The sequence below is a fragment of the Amphiura filiformis genome, chromosome 18 (genome assembly GCF_039555335.1).
Source record: "Amphiura filiformis chromosome 18, Afil_fr2py, whole genome shotgun sequence".
Classification (NCBI taxonomy): Eukaryota; Metazoa; Echinodermata; class Ophiuroidea; order Amphilepidida; family Amphiuridae; genus Amphiura; species Amphiura filiformis.
The window spans coordinates 19,501,617-19,525,604 of record NC_092645.1 but is presented as its reverse complement, the minus strand read 5'-3'; positions in this window follow the sequence as shown (position 1 = coordinate 19,525,604).

Here is a 23,988-nt window from a genome sequence, read left to right as displayed (position 1 = left end):
TTTCTAAACATCTCTAACAGTAGTGTTCAGAAAATCGGTTATAAGGCTTTTGGTACCAAACTCGAAACCATTGATCTCACAGGAAATGATATGTACAAAGTAACCGTTAAATCTTTCACGGTTTTAAACAATTCAAATGTTGTCATTTTGGTTGACAGATATTCAACCTGTTGCTTTATCAACGAAACGCAATGTTTATCCAAAGAACCCCGGTCCGAATATCTTACTTGCAATAGAATGTTACCAGATAATTCCATCAGTGTTGCAATATGGTTTGTTGGGTTACTTTCAATCATATTAAATGGAATTGCATATTACTTACGCTCACAAAAAAAAAGGCAAACAAAGTCCAAACTTTATTTATATCACACCTATCATTGTCGGACCTACTCATGGGAATAAATATGCTGATTTTGGTTATTGCTGATTTATACTACAATAAATTCTTTCCATCATATGTCTATTTGTGGCGGCAAGGGTTTGCCTGCAAATTTGCTGGTTTTTTGTCAATTGTATCTAGTGAGGGATCTGTATTTTTTGTTACCCTGATAAGCATTGATCGTCTACTAGCAATAAAATACCCGTTTGGTACCCGTCGATTGACAACCAAAATGGCTCGAATATGTGTTGCCCTCGCATGGTTGGCAGCCATATTGATAGGCATAATTGCTATTGCTTTGGCAAGTGAAGAAGGTACTGTATTCAGTATTTCTGAAGTCTGTATTGGCATCCCAATAGTACGTCGACATATCCAAATGGAAGAATGTCAACACACAAATAAATAGTATGTCTGTGTTCATTTATGAATGGGAATATTTTGACAATACGCCGGTCCTTAGGACACCATTTATGAAAGACATTAGCTTAAACCAACGTTCACATCAAGTAAATGTCACTCATACCATTGCTGATATAACCGACAGCCAAATTGCCCCAATTTATTCTATTGTGATATTCATTGGGTTGAACTTATTCTGTTTTGTGTTAGTAGCAATGTGCTACTTCGAAATATTCCGAACTGCCAGAAAATCATCTAGACAGGCAGCACAAACGCAAAATCTCGACAAAGAATTGAGGATGGCCAGAAAAATGTTTACGCTGGTGTTCACAGATTTCTGTGGTTGGGTGACTTTGAGTATCGCATGCATCATTGCACAGTGTCGAGTTATTGAGATAGCACCAGAAATGTACGCATGGATAATAGGGTTCATACTACCTATCAATTCATCAATAAATCCGGTTTTGTATGTGATATATGATGAGCTATACGATTACAGGGAGAAAAAGCGGGAAGCTAAAAATGCACGACAAGAAATGGAGTTGCAACGCTGCCGCGTTAAAGGACATTCATAATATCTTTATAGTTTGACATAGAAATTATTCCAACAGAAAAATGTTTGGTTGTAGGTATAACTACATACCCATGAACAACATCATATATCTAAAAAGATGTAAGTTGGGGGCAAAATTACTACTTTGCATAAAACCCAATTTTTGGGTTACTTGGCGCGTAATTGTCTCAGTTAACTAATTAATGGAGCAAGGCAGCGTCAAGACTTTACACTCTCCCTAAAATGGAGACATTGAATCCGGATGATGACACTTTGTCATCATTGAGCAATTTAAGATATGAACAAATAAGGCTGAAATTGACCCCAAATTTAGAAAATGGTGATTGGTTTGTATTAAGTGCATGATGTTTTGGAGTTTGAGTCGCACATCTAAACGAAGTAGGGTTGTTGTCGAGTAATATTTTCATTGTCGAGAATCATCAAATATCAAAATCTTGACAAAGCAATCCATCAATAAAGTCAAAATATTAAGTTCAGAGACCACGTGATGTGTTGTTATTTATATTAAAATACTTCCATATACCCCGTAAACGCATCATCAGAATATTGGGATTGTAAAGTTAAAGTTATCTGCACCACTTGCGAGTGAAATAGAAGACGCATGCAGTTATTTCATGGTAAATAATGGAGATGATATCTCGAGCGTATCTCTGATATTTTTAATGATTAGCTTTTATCCACATTTGTTCCAGGCTTGTCGACAATCAGGAAAATTGCGTTGTCAACAATATTGTTGACAACAGCCTTGTCAACCATCAAATGACATTCAAATGCTTTATTTTATAGGAAACTCTTTTTAGGGCCAAAAATTGGAAAAAATTACAACAAAATTGTAAATAAATATTACAATGCTGATAAAATGTAGCATCTCACTATATAGTATAGTTGAACTTTTTATTTGTTTCTGACTCCCTCCCATAGTCTGATGAATATTTCAGATTTGCCTAGTTTGTCATTACTGAGCAATATGAAACATTACCAAAAATTGCTAAAATTGACCCAAAATTGAGAAATTTATAATGATAATAGAATCAATCATATTACCTGCAATTTGTGCCTGTTTTGTTTTTTTGTTTTTGTTTTTTGTAGATTTGTATGGCGCTTTCAACTTCTATGGTTATTTGCGCCGGTACTCACTCCTTTGTCAAATTGCACCTGTATATCTTCATTCAGTCACAAAACGTAATTACCTGCTTCACTGCATCTTAGTTATTTCCTATCTTCTTCATGCCTTCTTCGTTGTATGTCTCTTGCTGTATGTGCTTGTACGATGAATCCAAATTTATTTCTTTGTAGACGTGGTAAAAAAACGGTATCTCTTCAGAGCCACACCAGGCTGAGTCAGGCCGAGGAAGGACTAGAACGTGGTCAAAACTTTACATGGACCTCCGCCAGCTTGACTTCCTCGCATCCAAGCCTGGTCCCCATTGCCCAAGTTTGCGTTACCCAACCGACACCACGTGGAGGTTTGGGTTGAGTTGCCCGCGAGCAAATACTATGCTAGCTCTGCGGGCCTTGCCTGACAATTTCTGCCTGGATTCGGAGCCATGTATTTATATACCAGTCGACAAATAGTGAGGCGGATATGTGAAATAGATGTTCACTTCTGGCGGAAATCATATAAATTGGTACTTGGGGAGTTCTGTATGGTGCTGATTTCAAATATCTACGAATACAAATGATACGAGAATCCGTTTGGCGGCCATCTTGGATTTCAAAATGGCAGCCTTTGAAATATATAGAATATTCAATATCTCAGCTTGTGAAGATCACAGGCTGCTAAAATTTGTGGCAATACCCATATTTCCAATGCCAAGGGTCCCATAATTATATATTATTAAGCAGATTTTATCTTAAGCAGACATATTTGATTTCAAAATGGCCGCCATTTTTAATCACAGAATACTACAGACCATGTATCCACAGTCAAAGTCCCCGTGCATTGTATGCTGTGAATTCTCGCATATTCATGAGGGGTGATTGTTCGATCGTTCCGTTTCTATATTATAAACAATCACGCCAGCGTTTTGTGCCTTAGCGCGTTGCGTGCCTTCGCGATTAAGCGATACCGTAAAAATACGCGGTAAGTGCATAACAATTTCGGGAATATTGATTTTGAGATATAGCCAAACAAAGAAAATATTTCCTTTTGTTTCCTATTGTTTTTGAAACTCTTTAATTGCTCATATCTTTGGAATTGGTTGTTCAATTTCAATAAAATTTTCTGCAAAATGCAGGTTTGTAAATGCTTTTTACTATTCTATAAGAAACTGAAAATTTAATATTTCCGAGTTCCGACTGATTTTGCTTGATCGCGTCACATATGGGTATTGCCACTGATTTTATCAACCTGTGACCTTCACAAGCGGAGAAATTTAACATACTATATATTCAAATGGCGGCCATTTTGAATTCCAAGATGGCTGCCAAACGGCTGCTCGGATTATTTGTATCCGTAGCTTTTTGAAATCAGCACACCTTAAACCCCCTATATACCCATTTTCATGATTTCTGCCAAAAGTGAGCATCTCATCCAATCTATGTCACATCATCCGCCTCACTAAAGGTAATGTAATAAATACATTAGACTATAGTTTATTTCAGTTATGCACATTGTCAGAGGTAGGACATAATTGAATGTGGTACAATTGAATTTAATTGAATTTGCTCATAATTATGAGTATTACTTTATAAAGTCCTATCACACGTCAAAGCACATGCATTGAGATTACAGATGTAAAGATTGTATAAAGTGACAGGGTAAAATTTACGAACGTGCTACAAAATGTCTACACCCTATTAGTGCGTTAAGTTAAAACTGTGCCCCAAATTGCTTGCCCCCAAATTACTTTCCCCTGCCTTTAACTGCCAAAATATCCTTATCCCTCCCTTGAACTACCAAAAATGTCTCACCCATCGAGGGCTCAGTATTAGAGCTAATGGATGTGAGGTTTTGTTGCAGTTGCCTCAGTGCAATAAAACCTCATCTCCAGTAGCACCCCTGGTGCTTATGAATAACATTACCTATGGGAGCTAATGGATACGAGGCTTTGTTTCACTTGGTTCAGGGCAACAAAGCCCTATCTCCATTAGTGCGTCTGAGAAATTTTGCGTAAATAACATTACCCAGAGTTATGGAGATGAGATTTTGTTGGACTAGGTTCAGTCTGCTGGGCACTTTGGGTATATAGTAACGGTGCTTATGAATAAGCAGTCAAGTTAGCTCAATCGTTAAGGCGTTCGACTATGGTGCGAGAGATTGCGGGTTCGAACCCTGGCGGTGCCTAGTACGCTCTCTTGGAAAAATTGAGAAAAATTCCCCTGGACAAGGAACTCACTGCTAATTTGTCTCGTTGTAACCCGTACGAAACTCGGGTAGCTGATCCTGGTTGCGGTGGTTATTTGTTGATTGTCTAGGGTGTGCGCTCTTGTAGCAGCAAAGTCTCTGAATTGTTGTTTAAGGGGTGGGGTATGAACGTTTGGACAGCACATCAGACATATCGAATTGCATTTTGAATACGAGGAATGTCCTTCTGATATTAAATAATTTTGATTTTTTGAAATTCGCAATGTAATACACATTTTATGGCAAATCATTAAAAATTAGTATTTTTGATATTTAACAGTACTCGAAATAAACTTTATAAATCTGATCATTGATACTTGAAGTGTATGTAGGTGGGATGAAAAGCCGACGATCAATTGAAAATTTTGACCAAAACACCAAAACAAATTAGGCCTTTTGGGGAAAAAATCCATATCTTCAATATGAAAGGTCAAAATTTTCAATTAATCATCGGCTTTTGCTCCCAGCGACATAGGCCTACACTTTAAGAATATATCATTAGATTTATAAGATTTACTTCGAGGACTGTTATATATCAAAATGTGAAAAATATCAAATTTTAATAATTTGTCATAAAATTTGTATTATATCGTGAATTTCAAAAAATGAAAATTATTTGATATCAGAAAGATATTCTGCGTATTCAGAATGCAATTCGATATGTCTGATGTGCTCTCATGTCCCACAAAAAATACTGTCGAAACGCTCAAAACGCTCATTCCAGATGGTTTATGGAATGATGTAAGGCCATAGTGGTCAGCGACAACCTGTAAAGTGTGCTGAGGTTTGTGGATCAACGTCTAGGCGTGTGAAATAAATCACTGCGCTTTTTTTTTCTTTTTTAATAACAGTTCCCATGGTACCCACGGCTTCTGTAATCTGTATAGGCCTACCTATGTCGAGTCAGTAATTTAGATATTGTTTTTTTATAGTATATCTAAATGTAATGATGAGAAGTACATAAAATTATACATATTTAGAAAGGAAATGATGCAAGGAATCCAACCAGCATAACACATTTCAACAATTAACAGTGTTTGAGAAAATATCAAAATTTGATATTAGGGCTTACTTTACTGACTCGAGGAAGGTATACGGACTAATAGGTAGGCCTATATAGCATTAAAGCATTTAAAAATAAATTTATACGGAACACAGACACATGATGAAAATTAATGGCATCGGTATTATAGGATCTATTCTTTTATGAGCTCGTATATATCATCTAGCATAATTCTGCATAGATGAGCAACAATCGACGTATTTTTGTCCGGTTGACATATCACCTAATTTTCACGTTTTAGCTTGCTTTGGCAAGTTGAAGTTTAGTTTTTGATGGATTTTGATTCACAAGAAAAACCAATATTTATTTGGTCAGCATTGGGCAATATGAGATGCAGGCAGTCAAAGTTCATACAGTGGTCAAAATTGCAAAATGCTCAAATGTTTTAAAATACATTACCAAATTAACCCTTGGGTCATAAAGATTCAGAAAGAGTATAGTTTGATTTGTCTGTACGTATCGTTATGGCGATTGGCGGTATGATACTCTTCCATGATTCTGCCATGGATGCTAACGAATCATAAGATCATTTATTTTGCATACTATACTAGGCCTACGTAGATTGGCTGGGGATAGTACAAATAAGACATATTTCCAATAGCTGCTAGATGGCATATGTGTACAATATTGAATGCAGAAGCTGTCAAATGTGTATATGGCAGCTATTGCAGATAAGGTCTTCTTGCACAAACCCCTCGAAATATCACTTATAATACTTTGAAAATAGATCACAGAAGTTTCCTAAAATTGTAATTGTGATTTATCAGATCATTTAAGCGTTTCTACAGTATTTTTTGTGGGATATGAGAGCACATCAGACATATCGAACTGCATTCTAAATACGAAGAAAGTCCTTCTGATATCAAATAATTTTCATTTTTTGAAATTCGCGATACAACACAAATTTTATGACAAATTATTAAAATTTGATATTTTTAGAATTTTTGATATACCGTATAACAGTCCTCGAAGAAAACTTGAAAAATCTAATGATATGTATTTAAAGCATATTGAAGATATAATTTTTTTTTTGTTGTGTTGGGGAAAAAATCCATATCTTCAATACGAAAGGTTAAAATTTTCAATTGATCGTCGGCTTTTCATCCCAGGTACATACACTTTAAGTACATAATTATCATCAGATTTAAAAAATGTTACTTGTGTTAAATGTCAAACATATCAATTTTTGATTATTTACCATAAAATGTATATTACATTGCAAATTTCAAAAAAATCTAAATTATTTGATATCAGAAGGACATTCTTCGTATTCAGAATGCAATTCGATATCTCTGGGGTGCACAAAAATTACTGTCCATCCCTTAAGTTACCTAAAACGTAATTGCAATGGATGTAATATAAAGGTATTTTAATAAAATTCAATGTTACACTTTAATATCATGCTTATACCTCAGAGGAATAAATAAAATTCACACAAACGTAAAAAGAAAATGTGTTCTATTAAAATGTTTTCTGTGTCACGTGTGCCGTTTATAAAGAAAAAAATAAAGAAGAGAATATTAGGCGAAAAAATTATGATAGAGTTAAAAGTGCCTACGATATGATTCTAATTGCCCTTTTGGAAGTTTGAACAAAATTTCAAATATTTTGTCAATTCAGCATCGAAGTTGTTACGTAACTCTCTTGGTTACCGGATCACGCTAATTTGGTATGCCTTCGAGCATTCGAGTGCCATATACTTTGTGTGGTGATTGTTTCGATCAAGGTTCATTACTCATTAGGGCCTACTCATTCACGTGATCCCGTTGACATTACGTAACTTCGCTATATTTCCCCAATCTCAGATACGAGGGGCGGTCAAAAAGTTCGTAGAACAAGGTATGCTACTTTGTCGCACATAATTAATTTGGTCTCATTTGAAAGCTTGTTCCTTCAAAACATTACCGCAAAAAATGGTTGATTTTTGCATCACTGTATATGGGCAGGACACTATGCAGAGGAAGTATACCTCCTTGAATTCACAGGTACTACCAGAAGTGAACACAGGGTCATCATTCAAATTTCTCCCGACGGTGGTGAAAACTCAATGACATTTAACAATATACACTTGCTGTAAATGGTGATGAAGTCCTTGACATTCAACAGTAACGAAATGATCCTTAGAGTTCATTGATGGAATGAGCGTTTTTAAAGATCGTCCAAGGTTCAAAAGACTTGCTAACGTCACAACTAATGATATAATTTACGTGCTTGTACAGTGGCATTGAAAATGAATAAAGAACCAAACAAGTAAGACGAGAAAGCCACAAAATATGACAACTCTGATGAAAGTGTTTCAAGTTAAATCCATCAACATTAGGATATTCAAGGGCGTCTTCTAGATGGAGGTCCCAGAATCTTCATGCATAAAATATTGGTACCAGTTGACATAATCAGGTCTATACCTTCTATACACTTAGAATGAGGAACGAAACAAGTATATATATTTGGCTGAAGGTTATAAGACATACATGAATCACTGGAATTATGAGTCCATTCAGCGGAAGCACCTGAATCTCCCACCCTTAAGAAGATCATCACTCGGTCACCATAATGGAAGAACTTCATCGCTGTTTTCTGAGATTCAAGGTGAGACTTAATAACAGATCATTAATTTTGTCAAATGAAAGGACAATCATAGGCATATATCATACTATTTTGATAGCAAAATTGAGGCAAGCCATCATTTGAAAAGGAAGCTTTAGATGATTACACGTATTTTTCACTTTGAAACGAACATACAGATGCTAGTCTGTCAGGCCGTACACAACTAGCCTACAATTCAACGCAATATTATTTTCCTGCATTAAAATAAGTATATTATGTATAGGCTGTATTAGAAGCATTCTTTAATTGGTTTCTTTTATTTATGACAGATTAGTAGGCCTCATTAAAAAATTTTTTAAATGGTTTCACGTCCCGGGGAGGGGGAAGAGAGGAGGGAGAATGTTTGTTGTTGCTAAATTGACAAGATACAGTAGTTTTGAAAGGTTATGCCAAATTAGGCATTGTAAAAAATGTGTTTCACCTGAGTTTCACGTCCCCACTTTTTTTGAAAAGTGAGGAGGGAGGAAGCTTTTTTTCTAAATTGATAAAAATTCAGCAGTTTTCACATAAAATGGACATTGCTAACGATTATTTTCCTCTTTTTTTTAAAATTTAAGATAGGCCTATGAGGGGTTAGACCCCTTCAACAACAAAACAAATTGCGATTCATACTGACTAGTTTGTTTATCAGCATTAACATTTTACTAAAGTGTTAAAAACTTATGAAAATTGAAAAACAAACGTGATGAGGGGGGCGAACGTGAAATGAATAAAATATTTTTAATTGGCCTTCACTAAGGGGTGGTGCAATACTGATGTTCCTGGGGTGTGAATTATGGGAGGGGGGGGGGTAAAGACCTTTAGGCCCAAAGGCGGGGCAAGCATTTTGTGGCAGTTATAAATTGAGGGACAAGCAGTTTTAGGCAGGTCAAGGGGGGAACGATTTTTGGTGCAGATGCTTTGGCCATCGTTTCTAACGCCCACAGAATTATATATTCTAATTCTGTGGCTACGCCCTAAAGGTGTCAAAGTGTGTGGGAGTGGTTGGTATGTCGAAGGGGCGGGCAATTTTTTTTGGCACGGCCAAAGGGAGGAGGGGCGATTTTTGGCACACCATTTTGAGTATACACCACCCCAGGGGTAGGCCCACACATAATTAACCCCTAAAGCTGTCTAGAAAATTGCACGGTACATCAGGGGCGCCTTCTCTAAAAAAACCAAAATATACGCCCTCATAATTTGCTAAATCTCCTACTCCCAGGGGGAACCCCCTTGGTATCCCCAGAATAGCCAATAGAATCGCATTTACAACAAAATTTGGATTAGCCGGAAAACGTTTCATGAGCCACCCGGCCTTTCAAAAGCCTGGCAAAAATCGCCCCTCCTCATGTATTTCGTGTAGGCTAAATACATATCAAACATAACAAGAGAGTAGCCTACAATAGAAATACACAACCAAACATTTTTAATGAATTTATGCAAACACATATTTAGTTAATGAAGAAGGAGGCGGCCTATATGCTTCACCCTGGCAGGGCGTAAGACAATGCGAAACACAAATTAAAATATGCGAGGATCGGAAATAAACGATGCAAGCCGGAGAAATTATAATTTAAATGACGTGATTGGGGCTCGAGTAAACTGGCATATGAAAATATTGAGAGAGAAAAAATCAGGACTCAGCGGGGATTGAAACATATTTAGTTAGTTAGTTAGTTAGTTAGTTAGTTAGTTAGTTAGTTAGTTAGTTAGTTAGTTAGTTAGTTAGTTATGAATACAAAAGTAAAAAAGTAGGAAACTACCGTGAAGTATAGTTAGTTAGTTAGTTAGTTAGTTAGTTAGTTAGTTAGTTAGTTAGTTAGTTAGTTAGTTAGTTAGTTAGTTAGTTAGTTAGTTAGTTAGTTAGTTAGTTAGTTAGTTAGTTAGTTAGTTAGTTAGTTAGTTAGTTTTATTATCTATTTTTATTTACAAATGCATTTTCATCAAAATCGGAAGCTGTTTTGACCCGTACGTGTGTAGGCCTGTGAATCACCGAGCAACACAAATAATATACCTCCGGAATGATAAGTCGTAGATAGTTCAAACTATATATTTTCTGAATCGTTATGACCAGAAAATATTGTGAATTTTGTTTTAATCAAATTTGTACAACTTTAAATTTTGACACAAGGATTACAAAGGGCTAACGTTGGCTAAAAATGAATCTTAATTAAGTGACCCACAAGGAGAGTAGGCCTATAATAGACCAATTATGTGGTCAATTTTGACCCAAAAATGTGTTGGTATGATTTAGGCCTACTATAATGCCTACTTAATTTCAAACCGCAAACAATAGGCCTACTGTAGGCCTAGGCCTAATGCCTAATGCAGGAGCATTATTAATAATCATGATAAAGTACCGTAGGTATTCAACTGTTGAATTTGTTTGGCCTAGCAATTTATTCATTTATGTTACAATTTCATATAGGGCCTATTTTGTTTGTTTGAGGGGACCAGAACCAAAAGAACCATTCTACACAGCCTTATCAGGCGATATCTGTTGATCAAATTCAACTATCGTCGAGGACTGAAAATTTGAAAACATTCTATATTTTGATGGGGAAAATAAAATAAAGAAAAAAAATGCATTGCTTAGGCCTACTTTTAAAGAGCATTCAAAAGCACACTGGCCGAAAATCGTGTTCACTACAAAAATCAACCAAAATTAAAGGCAGCTTTTGATTTGAATTTCACGTGTTTCAAGAAATCACTCGCGCCAAGGCATGATACGCACTGTCGGACGCATAATGCGCGATTTCCGTGCGACCAAATAGCGCGCGTGAGTTAACCGCGCATATCACACACTCACGCACGCTTATTTAAACGGACGCATAAAATAACGAAAGAAAATAAAAAACTAAACAACTAAAATGGCCGGCGATGGCTGCACAATTTTGATATTATATGTCATCCTTATTTTGTGCAACGTTTCTCGTGTACTTTTGATAGAGGATACAACTTCGTCTGAAGAGTGGCATTGTCCATCCGGAACACTCGCATCAGGTAGGCCTAAGCCATAATGTTATTCTGCTTGGAAAAAGAATCAACAAAATGTTAGGTTTATGAATAGCAATATAGTTGGCACCCGATAACATTAGGCCTACTCGGTGGTCTTCGTTAGTGGGCCCAACAAATAACTTAGAAAATATTCTTGATCCTTCACACAGCTCAAGGAGTTAGCCATGATTTGTTATGGCCTATAGGCCTAGTACTCTTTATTGGGCGTGTTTCCAGAAGACTGGAAACACGCTAACGTAACACCCATATTCAAGAAAGGTGAAAAAGTTGACCCAAAAAACTATCGGCCTGTCTCGTTTGACGTTGACTAGCATCTGCTGTAACATATTATACACAGCCAGATGATGGATTTCCTTGACACTCAGACCAAATAGATGCTGCAATATTAGATTTTACTAAGGATCATTCCTTGCAGGTAGAACCCAGAGAGTTGTGCTAGAAGGGCAAACATCATCATCACTTTCTGTAGACTCCGGCGTTCCCCAGGGAACGGTCCTGGGACCGCTTTTGTTTCTTCTTTATGTTAATGACTTACCAGATAATTTAACCTCAACCGCACGTTTGTTTGCAGACGATTGTTTACTTTACAAAACCATAAACTCACCAGAGGATTCTGTTGCTCTGCAAAAAGACTTGGACAACATTTATAACTAGCAAACCAAGTGGCTTATGCGCTTCAATGCATCCAAATGTTACGTTATGAACATCAACAGGAGTAGATTTGTCATTCCCCGTACCTATAGACTTTGCAGACAAAAACTCGAAGTTGTTACATCTCACCCCTATCTCGGGGTGCACTTTCACAGTGACATGGAGTGGGATACACAAATATCACATGTTACCTCCAAAGCCAGTCGTGTTCTTGGTCTCATGAGGAGAACCCCGTACAACTGTTCTGAAAAAATCAAAGAAACGGCGTACACAGCTCTTGTAAGACCCCATGTGGAGTACGCTTCGGTTGTATGGGATCCGTACACCAAAACATACACCAATAAACTTGAAAAAATACAAAGGAACGCAGCAAGATTCGTTAAAAATAACCATAAACGATCTCCTGGAACAGTCACTAAACTATTGTTAGATCTGGAATGGCAAACATTACAACATAGACGTCAAGTTGCCAGACTAACCTTGTTATATAAAATCATCAATGACTTGGTGGACATACCCAGTGACCGGTACCTGACCCCTGCAACCCGGCAAGGCCTTCGTCATCGTAACAATTCCAGCTTCCAGATACCTTTTGGTCGCCTCAACATTCATAAGAACTCCTTGCACCATTAAAGAGCGGAACACACTTCTAGACTCAATCCCAGGGACTCAATCACTAGCTCTCCAAGTATTGAAACCTTTAAGACTCACTGCACAAACTTCATCTAGAACTTCTCAACCCCCCGCACATGGCTTTAATGCTCGAGTAAGAGCCCAGCCAGAAATCGAGCAGAAGTAGAAGCAGAATCGTGTGTCAACCAGTAATGAGCAATTTTTTTACATGCTAAAGCATTGTCATTGACTACGGGAAGGAAGGTTGAACTTCGCTTTCGTTAGGCTTTTTATCTTGTATCAATGACAATATTCATTTTTGGAATAAAGGGGGCATGCTTTAGTAAAACCATTTAAAAGGAAATAAGTTAAAACGACTGTTTTCTGTAGAAGTTGTGGTAGGCCTATATCAAACTCAACTGGATAATCAGGGAAGCTTGAACCATATTATAGGCCCCTGATGATTTGAAATTACTTGGTACTTAGTCTACAGTTTGATCAGCTCGTATCGGCGGGCCTTAAAACATCGCGGATTAATATCAATATATTTTTAATAATTGAAGTCCTATAGGGGTCTACTTATTACTTTATCTACTTTCTTTAACACCCAAATGCAGACTATAGCCTACATAATAATAATAATAATAAAGAAACATTTATGAAGCGCTTAAAACATAAGTCGCTAAGCGCTTTACAAAGCATGCCTTAATTACAAAATTATACAACAAATTACAAGTACAACAAACATGATATACCGGAAGCGATTTACAAAGCATATATAGGCCCTTAATACAAAATTACATATCAAAATAACATAAACTACACCAAAAATATATAAAGCAGGTAATATTGAAACAAAATTATAGCAATATTAAAATAGTCGTAGCAGAATTCAATCAATATCATCGTAAAAATAAATGTAGGGGCCTACATGAACGTAGGGGGGGCGCCTGCAACAGAGTTCAAAAAGAAAACCACCGGGGTTTTCGATAAAAAGCAGGAGAAACATCCGTGGGCCCGTCACACGCAGTACCCGGTTTCCACGTTGCACGCTAATATTAAAAATGACAATGCGATAAAGAAGTAAGGGGAGAGGTTGCTAGTACTTCACCCTTTATGGATACACATATATCCAAAATTTACCTGTCAACTGTCATGTCAACTATATATACGTAAACCACTTTTACGTCGGTCTACTCTTCGGCGTAGTGCATGTAAAAGCCTAACAATTTCCGCCGATTACGAGCTGATCAAAGTATAAACATGAGCAAGGTCATGAGGTTTGATCTTTCCCTATAGAGAAGATATTTCCAGAGGGCTGAGCTTTCGGAACACCAGCGAGTGCCATCTTCAGAGGCCTCTACCTATCGGCATCACTTCCCTTGCCAAAAATGCCCAGTTGGTCCAAATGAGAATCAAGGCAAATTTGTTATCTTGGAATTGTAAAAGCATGCTTAGTCTAAGATTATTGTTTAAAGATAGGCCTAGATAGGGCCTACTAGCCTACACTGCAATATATGAGTGTCAAATATATATATATTAAATAAAACCTGGTGTTCAATAGACATAGACGACCACGCCAATTGGTGTTCATGTGTTATTTTGTAGCAATGCTAGTTTTATTTTTAACACCAACACGCGTATAATCCCAGCAAACACAAAACGTTTTCGACATCATTCGCAAAAGGTTATTAAAAAATTGTCAGAAAACATTTAAATAAAACGTTTTCATAACATTTTCATGACCTTTATATAACCCGACATTTTAATGTTATTAAAACGTTTTTACCTAAAACAAAACGTTTTTGTGTTTGCTGGGATCACACCCGGACATGTGAACAATAATACCAGAAATTTTAAAATAACACCACTAATTTTAACGCCGCGCCGGTGCGAGTTCTTGGTGTTGTCTGGGGTCGTCTCATATGGAAAGGTTTCTATACAAAACGATTCTCTTATAAACCATAGCAGTTTCCACCTCGATCATGTCGATACACCTGAGCACACATTTTCGTCCAAGAGCTTCCAAGCAGAGAACAACAAGCAGTAAATTGTCTCCACACACCTTTGATTGCACTACACGGTTGAGTGCATATCAATGTAAGCTTAATAGCTGAACCTCTTTGATTGGTTTTTGTCGAAACCTCAAGTGATCCCTTCATCCAATCAGATTTTTTTTATCTGACGAAAGCTAACACTTCCCCCCAAAACACTTTTCGTCGCTAGTTTAACAGATAACGCAATTCAATGTTATAGCAAGGCGAATGTGGAAAATCTGTTGGACAAAATGTAGGTTTTAAAAGTCAAAACCTCAAGTGTTCCTTACAATATTTTTTCAAATTTTATTTCATTAAATGAAAAAGCACACTTATATTGTTCATATACTAGCGTCACTAGATTGAGCAATGGCCAATTCTCTTTAAATTGTAAATCGTGTGCAAAAAGTTAGTATTTTCGCCTGTTTTGTCATACGGTTGTAAATCCAAAGAACTATGACTTTGCTAAAGAGCAAAGAGCGCTTACAAATTGATATGATTAATTAAACAAAAAAAAAGCGCAGTGATTTATAGTAGGCCTACGCTACGCACAGGCACAAGTCAACGCTAGACATTGATCCACAAGCCTCAGCATACTTTACAAGTTTTCGCTGACCACTACGGCTCACATCATTCCATAAACTATTCAACAACAAATCAGGGACTTTTCTGCTTCAAGAGCGCACACCCTAGACATTCATTCCACAAATAACCTTCGCAACCAGGATCAGCTCCACGAGTTTCGAACGGGTTACAACGACACAAATAGCAGAAATTTTAAGCAAACTCAATTTTTCCACGAGAACGGACTATATAATAGGCACCACCAGGGTTCGAACCCGCAACCTCTCGCACCATAGTCGAATGCCTTATCGATTGAGCTACTTGACTGCTTTAGCACATATTAACACCTGAAATTGGATACCCTAGTTTTTACACTTATGCTTTGATGAATCCAAGTGTATGAATATATTGGATCCAAAACATAATAATGATAAAATTTGATGCTTAAGGCTCAATTTTAAAATATTCGAGTCCAATATGTTAAAACTCATATTATTAATATTACTCCGGCAATCACAACATCTACGCGAAGGATCAATTTTAAGTTTTTACATAATATTATTAAACAGAGATAATTTCCTTTCCAACATTGCTTTTTTGCTATTCCTAAGCCAAGTTAGGCCATATTTGCAATTCTATTACCCCACGACCCATTATTCAAAATCGCGCACTGTGATTTGTTGAAACGCGTCACGTGACAGACCATTAATTAGCGATAAAGTGTCAAGGGCAACGAACTTTATGTTCTTCCATGATCACAACGCACAGCAGAGCGCACAGCACACCTGCTTATGTAGGGGATAATGGAATGTCAGGGGTGTGTTATTGTATGTGCATACCTGCTTATAGGGGAGAATGGAATGTTAGGTTGTGTTATTGGAATGTGCATACGCTTTGGTTACGCGTATGTGCTCCACCTTAAGGTAAACAACTTGAAATATTTGGGCAAACAATTTGATATTTTCTCTTTAAATCACACTATTTTGTGGTAATAGAATAGAAATAAAGGGTGCAGCATTATCCTTTACACGCAAATAATGTGTCCTCGGCAGTAAAAACGTTTAAATAATGGGTTCGGCTGTGCCTCACCCATTATTACGTTTTTACTGCCTCAGACACATTATTTTCGTGTAAAGGATCATGCATTACCCTTTATTTCTTAAATAGTAAATTCCATAAAAATCATCCCTGGCTGGTTTCTTGGCTGTTTCTCCGTTCTTTTTATAGTCCCGATTCCAGAAAAATACAGCACTAATTAAAAAAAATATTATAATTTACCCAATATAGTTTACGTTTAAATTAATATGTTTCCAAGTGTTCAGATATTTTTTTGGCGCAGTACATTAAAGAAATAAACGCATTATACCACTCAGGCCCGTAGCCAGGATTTTGTGTGGGAGGGGGATTTCCAAATGCAGACCTTTGCAAGAGAAATGTTTATAATTTCTAAACAAAGCAAACCTTTACTCCCTCTATATAATTGATTTTTGGAGCCTATTTTTATCATCATCGTCGTCGTCGTCGTCGTCGTCGTCGTCGATGTTGTTGTTGTTGTTGTTGTTGTTGTTGTTGTTGTTGTTGTTGTTGTTGTTGTTGTTGTTGTTGTTGTTGTTGTTATTATTATTATTATTATTGCTATCTGTGTTGTTTGTTTACTGGCATTGACAGGAAGTTCGCCTTGTCTTCGAGTCACCCAGCCTGCCAACGGCCACGCCACCTTACCCCTTACATCCAATCACTACCTTTTCCAGATCGACGTCGATTCGCGTGGTTCTTATAACCCTGTGGTAGTAACATGGGATCAAATAGTACCCGAGGAGGGAGAGAAACTTGTACTTCCGATACCTGATTGCAGGTAAGATACATTACATTACAGGCTTTTCACCGGGGTTTTTCTGTACCTTTTACTCCCTTTTCCATTCGTAAATTAGCTCCTGATCTTTGTACCAACATCGACTCATCGATCGGCTGTAGGCCTACAGTTCAATCTATTCTATCAAATTCAATTTTCCTTGTTCTTAAACATAGGCGTAAATCCCGGGGAGATGGGGTGCATCCACCCACCGTGGTCCATATAATAGCCACTCCACCCCCCATGTTGATGCCCTGTTGTTGTTGTTGTTGTTTTGTTTTGTGTGGTTTTTTTTGGGGGGGGGGTTGAATTGAGTAAATTAAAAATTGAAAGACGATGAAGAGGGAACACGGCAGGGAAATAAGGCCTAGAGCAGGAATGAAATGCTAATGTTTAGAGATAGAAACATTAGTATGAAAAAACCTTTCGGGGGAACTAGAGAAAGTGGGTACCTTATTTACAGGCCAGTTTTAGCAATATTTGATTTCGGTCAAATTTTAATTTTGTTAATTTTTGGCCAAAAATTATTACATAAGTTTTCTGATCAATTTAAGCCAAAACAAAAAATGAGGATAAAAAATTAAAAAAAAATCACTTAGCCGCTCAACTGGGGAATTGGCGAATAAAAGTGTTTTAATTTTACTGTATTTATAGCACTCCTTTTAGCCTTTCAGCTAATTAATTAGCCTTTCACATTGTATTTTAGTACACCATTCATGTCATTGAGCATTACAATATTCCAAAATTAGAAATTCGAGAAAAGTTGAGGGCGTCGCTGTGGAGCAAATCACATCACACACGGCTTTTTTGACCTTTTGCATTTAGGTATATTCTCATACTTTCAATCTTTGAATACGTATTCCAACAGCAACAGTCTCAGGTGCAACGCCCCCATCAAGCATATCAATGACAAGAGAATGTTCTTCTTCCGGGTCACAATCAGTTTCTTGGGTCACAGGGAAGCCGTTTCAGAAGATATCGTGCTGGAGTCAAATGAGCAAAAAGGTAGGTTGCTTGACATTTGAGTTCAGTAAAAAATATTGTTGCAATTTCCTTGTTTAAGCTCCTTATTTCGCATGTCTCGAACTGTATCAAACAGGGACAGATCCAGGATTTTGAAGGGGAAAGGGTCGCTCAAACATATTTTGGCCCATTTGTTTCGTAGGTTGTGAAAAACTGTAGACCATTTTGTCACGAAACACGAATACTCCATGTGTTGCCCCATGCGTGTATCAAGATGGCGGTCGAGGGTGTCTGGTTTTAATTCAGTGGCAGCTGACATAATATTTCACAAAATACCACAAACTTCTCATCTTTAACTATATTTTTCTACATTTTCTCAAAATATCAAGACCTATCCCAAGAACCACTGAACCAATACCAGGTTTGCTTATACTCATGCATTTGTTCATGCAAATTCCAAATATGGTCATGAAAATGTACAATAAGCAAAATCGTCATAGGAAGTTTGCAATGCATTGTAGGACAGTTTTTGCAGTTTTGGGACACTTTGTCCTTTGGGAAAATTAGAAAAATTAGTTATTTTGCGTACAAAATATGATCTAAAATGTTTTACAAGAATAAAAACAAACCCCAAAACATAGTTATTTTATAAATTAATTATTTGAATATGTTTATTGATAATATTATTACAATAATAAATTAATTAATAATAATTGCAGCAATTTTCCCGATTGTATGTCAGAGGTCAAAGTGTCCCAAAACTGCTCTCAAAAACCGGAAGTTACAATGCCGATTGGGCTTATTCAGAAATTTGTTAATTGTTTTAAATTTGTCGTCTGTCGACATCCGCGTGGAGAAGGTTTTTAAATTGATCTGCCATAATGCCCGTTTCCTTGTTTCTACAGACACTGAACTAAGACAGACGGTTCCTGCAATAAGCTATCCACACCATGCCGATACCATTCCGTACCAGTCACAACAAGGTAACACAATAATATCCTCCGTGCTAGAATCGTCTCCAGAGGTAGCACCAATACTTGGTGACTCACTCCATTCTTCAACCAGCAACATCGTTTCCTCACCGGTGGAGAATTCCAAAGAGGCCCGGTTAGTGCCTGTTGAACCACGATCCCAATACCCTGAACGCCAAGTTGTTACGAATCAGCTTAGAAAAGATTTATATCTTCCACCTCCACCAGATGTGATAAATCAGTTCGATCAAGAAACATTTCAACAACAATCGCATATTACGAACCAGATCAGTGAAGAAGTGTATCTCCCACAACAGCCTAGTGACATGAACCAGCTCAGTAAAGTTGAATATCCACCACAGCAGCACTTTTTCACCAACCAGCTCACTGAAGATGAATATCTTCAACAACAACCTCAGGTCGCTGACCAGCTGGCTCAAAATGAATATCGACCAAAACAAACTCAGGTCGCTAACCAGCTGGCTCAAGATGAATATCCCCCACAACAACTTCAGGTTGCTAACCAGCTGGCTCAAGATGAATATCCCCCACAACAACTTCAGGTTGCTAACCAGCTGGCTCAAGATGAATATCCCCCACAACAACTTCAGGTTGCTAACCAGCTGGCTCAAGATGAATATCCCCCACAACAACCTCAGGTCGCTGACCAGCTGGCTCAAGGTGAATATCTCCCACCACAGACTCATTCCAGGAACCTACTTGGTCAAGGTGAATATCGCTCGCAACACCCCCAAGCCACTTATCAGCTTAGTGAAGGTGAATATCTCCCGCAACAACCTCAGGTCACTGACCAGTTTAGGCAGGCTGAATACCATCCACAAACGTCTAATGTTCATGACCAGTTCACCCAAGATGAAGCTCAGTTCCCTGACAAGCTAGCTCTCTACGAAAATCTGCAACAACAACCCCAAGTCACTGACCAGATAGCTCATGACGAATATCGTCAACAACAACCTCAGGACACTGACCAAATCAGTCAGGCTCAATACCGTCCACAAACGTCTCATGTTAGTAATCAATTCACCCAAGATAAATATCTTCCACAACAACCTAAGTTTACTGAGAAGCTAGCTCAAGATGAATATCGTCCACAACCTCATGCTACTAACCAGCTCCGAAGAAATGAATACATTCCACAACAACCTCAGGACACTGCCCAGCTGGCTCAAGATGAATATATCCCACAACAGCTTCATGCCACGAACCAGGTCAGTCAAGTTAAATATCATCCACACACGTCTCATGTCATAAACCATCTCGCTCGAGAAGAATACCAACCGCAACCACCTCGTGTCACTAACGAACTCAGACAAGGGAGTCAACAACAGCCTCATGTTAAGAAACAATTTAGTCAACGTGAATACGTGCCGCGTCAACCCTATGATGACAAAGGTCAACTCAGTCAAAATACAGATCTCAGTCAAGAAACAAATGGTTTTCCTGAAGGAGACGGACCATTTCGGCGTACTGGTCTAAAAACACCATCTGCGAGTAATAACATGCAATACAATAGCTTTGCACCACAGCATTTCCAAGAAACTTTCGAGGTTCAACCAGAAAGCCGAAATATCTCACCTGAAGCGCAACAATCTAGTGAATTGTTGCAAGAAACACCTGCTACTTCTTCGCGAAAAACACAGTCCAGGCATTCATCACGTTCAGATAGCGGGGACACAACTCTCAGACATCCACATTCATCAAAACATGCTTCAGATGCGTATGTTCCTGAATCCGTTAATAGTCGGCGGCGATTATTTCACGAAGACAAGGTGTCTAGTTCAACTGATAAGCCTAGCAGGAAATATAAGGAGGAGGTTGATCCGCACAGTATACGACAGGACGAGTTTGGATCTCTTACATTGGATAATTACTACGAGAGTTCCTATGCTGCTGAAGGCGACTATTGGCCAGACTGGAATACAGATGACGATGGATATGATTCAGAAGTTCAGACACACCACAGCAATCCTTCCTTACAAAATAACCTTGCAGGCTTGGAGAGTCCACGCAAACAGTATCATCGTAATTTCATACCAAGTAATCTAGACAATTTGCATCCACGTGGGAGAGACTTCAGGACTGAAGATAGAATAGCCGATCATCACATTCAAGAAGAAACATCAAGCCTTGACGGAGAGCAGAAGCTTAGACAAGATTCAGAATTAAAGCCTCGTGATGTAGAATCAGCAAGTATCAACCACGAGTCGGCGCTTTCTTCAGCAGTCTTTAGTGATCTTTCTCACAATTTGACGAAAATCTTGTCCGATATTCGGACTACGGTAACCCTTACCCTCGAGCTTCTTGAGAAACAAAAGGGCATTGTTGAAAAAACTTCAGAGGTCGCCGCTGCTGTTGGAAAAATAGACAGTGAGGAAAGAAGCAGCAAGAATAAAGAAGTCGTTGCTGAAGTAAGCAAAAGTGATTTCGAACGGCAGATCATAAGTCTGTTGCATGAAATAAAAGAACTTGCAAATCTGAACATCTCCTCAGATACGCTTCGTATTGTATTGCATGAAATTTTGCCTGATAAAGTGGAACTGATAGATGCCATGCTACGATACATCTTACCGTTGTCTTATAATGATAAAGCAGGATCCTTACACCGGAATCCTGCGGTCTATCAGTCGCACCGTACAACGTTAGCCCCTCAACTAGCGTCCACGACAACACATGCTACTACTGTCACTGTAGGTTACACGACTACGACACAAAATCCTGATGCAGGAAAAGTCAATGAAAATGAGGATGACCGAGCAGATATTGAATATGACATCGTAAAGACAGTTTTGCAGGAATATGATGAAGTCCGTCACGACATTGAAAGTTACAGCGCGAAGTCTACTTCTACTTTCCAGGTCACTGAGACGCAATATCCAGATGTTAGTACTGTTACTGCGAGTTACTCAACTACAGCACCCACATTAGAACTTTCTACTGAACCAGAAGTGCAAAGCATAAAAGCTATTTCTAGTTCACAGATTACCGATACACAATATCCAGATGCTAGTACACTCACCGCCTCGAGCTACTTAACTAGCAAACCAACATCAGAACTTACTTCTCAGCAAGAAAGCCAAAGCACAATGGCTATTAGTAGTTCCCAGGTTACCACAACACAATATCCAGATGTTAGTATAGTCACTGTGAGATACACACCTTCAAATCCGACATCAGAACTTTCTTCTGATCAAGAAGTGCAAGGCACGAAGGCTAGTTCTAGTTTTCCGGTTACTGGATACAGTGACAATGAATTCTATGAAGATTATTCTGCAAGTCGAGTTGGATCATCTGTCAGTAATAACGGTGTCACGATGTCAGAAACTGAAGGGAATATAGATTATGTCGGATACAGTGACAATGAATTGTATGAAGATTATTCTGCAAGTCGAGTTGGATCATCTGTCGGTAATAAAGGGGTCACGATGGCAGAAACTGAAGGGAATATAGATTATGTCGGATACAGTGACAATGAAATCTATGAAGATTATTCTGCAAACCAAATCGTATCATCTGCCGAAGGTGAATCACATGTTGCTGGAATTTATGAAAACAGTGAAAGTGATGGCTACCTGCAAAGACAAGACGAAGAAGGTATGACGCTAGAAGACGAAGCAGGCTCGGAACGGCAGGAAAATGTCAACCTTTCTCGACGTCTGTTGCTTCACGAAGAAGGCACCGTAGAGGAAGAAGCAAGTGAATTGCTTATCAGACATGAGGACCAGCTACTTCAGGATCACGTTGGGTACGAACATGTAGTACCTGATGCATATGCTGATGATCAGGAAGAGCAAGAAAGTGAATCGGTTAATGACGGTAAGCTGTTTGAAATACAAGTTGATTACCAACCAGCAGTACCTGATGTATATGCTGATGATGTAGCAGATAAAGGAGGAGTACTATATCAAGAAGAAGGTAATAAAGACGAGGACACAGATGATTCAGTTGATAGTCGTGAGGAGAAGCTGCTTGAAGTACAAGTTGATTACGAACAGGCAGTACCTGCGTCATATGCTGATAATTTGAATGGAGATGAATTGCTTCGAGAGGAAGATAGTCCTGAGGTAGTGAAAATAGGTGAACCAAATAATGATCATAGTGAACAGGTGTTTCACCAAGAACAACTTGATTACTCTCAGATGCCAATAGCTGGGATAAATGCGGCGTACCACATGGAAGATACGGGAAATGAATTGATTCAAGGAGAAGATATCTTGGAAGGAAGTACGGGTGATAGTGAGCAGGAGCTGCTACAGGAACATCTTGACCTGTCTCATGTAATACCTGTGGGAAGCGCGGCATATTTTAGCGACGATACTGGAAACGAATTACTTCCAGGACATGTTACACTGGAAACGAAAACAGGTGAATCGATTGGCGAAAATGACCAGGGACTTCTTCATATACAACTTGACTATAGTCAGGCAATACCTGAGGAAAATGCTGACGACCTCATCAAAGATACCGAAGTATTGCTGCAAACAGACGATAAAGAGAATATTGGTAAATTGGTTGATAGGCCAGCTCAGAAACTGGTTCCAGATCAACTTGGAAAAGTACCGGAAATATTTGATTCTAATGATTACGAAAGTGAAGATGTAAGATCTTATCCTGAAGAGGACACTCAAGAAAATGCAGATGAATCGACTGGTGACTACGGACTCGAACAGCAACCTCTGCAAGATCAGTTATTTGAGTATACGTCGACAGAATTATATCCGGACAATTTGTTGTACGAAATAGAGGATATGAGTGAATCGTTTGATGGTCCAGAGGAGGAACTTTCCCAGGAAATTCTTGATATCAGTCATTTGGAAGGTAGCACTTCCTCACCATATTCAACTTCGAGTGGCTATGTCACATCAACGCCTCTAACACAACCCCCGAAGAGTGAAACTGAAATGGTGTCTAGTTTTAAAAATGTAATAGAACTTGCCGACGAGCTCAAAGCAATAG